We start from the raw sequence: 2363 nt of genomic DNA on the forward strand, positions 1-2363 counted from the left end.
CTGAGACTGTGGCGAGGCAATTGGGCACTTTGAAGCAAGGGAAAGGAACTGTTTCAGAGTATACCAATGCCTTTAAAATTCTCGCTCAGGAAACTGGTTATAATGACTTAGCACTGATGTTCATGTACCGAAGTGGGCTGAATGCTGAGATCTTGGAATAGTGGTTCCTTGTTCTGTCAACTCTCTTTCAAGTCGCAGGTTATGTTTTGTAGTGAAACTTCATGAGAAGGCGTAGCCTTTGTCTGGATATTACTTTAATAAAAACTGAATTGCTTTCACCAACTGGTCTGGTTCCTGAGTCCCAACCTGGATACGACAGCTTGACAGAACTACCTACCCAACCCTCAACGCTTTCACCACTTGAACGTGACAAGATGGAAAAGGGAGCAGCAGGGGGGACAAATCCCACTTCTGAGGCAGAGGAAGTGCGACAGCTGAGGACTACTGTTGCAGATTTACAGGCAGATGTCCAAACCTTGTTGGTGTCAGTTAGGGCATTGAAAACTGACAATCATTTAGAAAGCCTATCAGATATTAAACTGACAAGAACAGATACTACACTTTGATCTTAGCCCAAAGACCGAGAAGCTTCCGGGAAGGGTGGCTTAGCCTATGCTGCCTCTGAGTCGAGCTCTCGTCTCAGAAGAAGCTTTTTCAGATCTAAAATCAGTCAGAACGTTCTTTTTGACTGGTAAAGATTTTCTCCCGGGCAGGGAGAAACGTAGAGATTAACCACAAAGCCTGTTTTTGTTGGGAGGACTGGATTTCATTAATTTATGAGAGAAAGTTCAGCCAGCAATGCGGACGGACTTCCATCAAGCTCTTTCTGACTAAGCGACACGTTTATCTTTTCTTCAAAGAAAAACGAAACTTAACAGGCAAGCATCCTTCTTTCTATATTTTTTTTATTTTGTTTAAATTGTTGCAGCAAAAAAGAGATTTGTCAATGAATCAGCTATAAAGAACATCTGGTGAGTTATAACTCTTCTCTTTTACTCACGAAATTAAGGAGGAAAGAAATCGAAAAAAGCTTATCTTTGTTTTTATTGCAAAAAGCTGGCCTGGAGGTGCATTCTAAAGATACTAACGGAAGAGGGATTTCTATTTCGAGGAGGGGAAAAAATAAATAAATTTGATTTATGAATTTTGGAGTATTATATGTCTGGGACTATTTTTTTTTTTTGGTCTATTTCATTTTGACGAATCTGCTTGTTCACGACGCCACTAACTGTTTGAAGCTGGGAACTAAATTTGTTTTGTTTTCCTGAACATATAAGAGATAAGACACTGATGTCAGCAAGCCTGGAATATTAACCCAATTGTGGCTGAAATAATTTTTTGTTTTTGTGGTTCTAAGAATGGCAACCAGGGAAGTGACTGAGACCATGGAAGAAATTATGTTTCAGAAAATAATGAGTGAGATTGAGATAACGAAACAAACCCTGAGACAGGGTAGACAGGAGATGAAAATTGAATTTAGCAAAATGACGCAGGAGTTTAAAGAGATAGGGGATTCTGTGAGAGAGGAGTTTGATGGGATTAGAGATGAGAAAAGAAAAATTAAAGGGAAGATACAAGCCCTGGAGACTGGAACAAATATGGAATTGGAAAAAGATCTGGAGTTTACGGATGTTAGAAATAAAGTTTACTGTTTGGAATTCAACATTGTCTCCGAAGAAATTAATGAAGATATTAGTGATAAAGTTATCAATGTCTTGGATAATTTTCTTGACTGGAATGATGTGATGGGGCTTGACATAGAAAAAATCTATGGAATTAACTACAAATATGTGACAATGGAAAAACTCTTAAAGATGAGCCAGTGCATTTTGTAAAAAATAAGAGCAGAGATGTGACTTTACAACAATATTTCAGCAACATATTCAGAATTGATGGCAAGGACATATTTGTGATGGGGGAAATTCCCATCAGACTCTTGTTGTATGACTATGGCTATGACAGCAAGATCATCATGGGATACTGATAATGGATGAATGGATACTGAAACCACTGGATTTAACAGGACTATTGAAGATGGAAGATGGAATTAATATTGATAATGGAAGAATGGTTATGGAAATTATTGGACCTAACAGATTTGACGAGATGGATTAATTGATATGCTTATTTGGACTATGGCTATGACAACAAGATTATTATGGGATAGTGATAATGGAAGAATGGCTACTGAAATTATTGGACTTAACAGGATTATTGAAGATGGAAGATGGAATTAATATAGATAATGGAAGAATGGCTATTGAAATTATTGGACCTAACAGATTTGAATCAGATGGATTAAGCGACATGTTTATTTGGAGAAAAATTGAAAGATATATCTCTTAAGGAATTGAAACCTCTCT

The 2363-nt window shown here is 37.5% G+C and overlaps 1 pseudogene; it reads right to left on the minus strand.

The window, feature by feature from the left end:
- Positions 1 to 479: 479 nt before the first annotated feature.
- Positions 480 to 592, minus strand: LOC133378632 (U2 spliceosomal RNA; annotated as a pseudogene).
- Positions 593 to 2363: the final 1771 nt, after the last annotated feature.

The sequence above is a fragment of the Rhineura floridana genome, chromosome 2 (genome assembly GCF_030035675.1).
Source record: "Rhineura floridana isolate rRhiFlo1 chromosome 2, rRhiFlo1.hap2, whole genome shotgun sequence".
NCBI classification, from domain to species: Eukaryota; Metazoa; Chordata; class Lepidosauria; order Squamata; family Rhineuridae; genus Rhineura; species Rhineura floridana.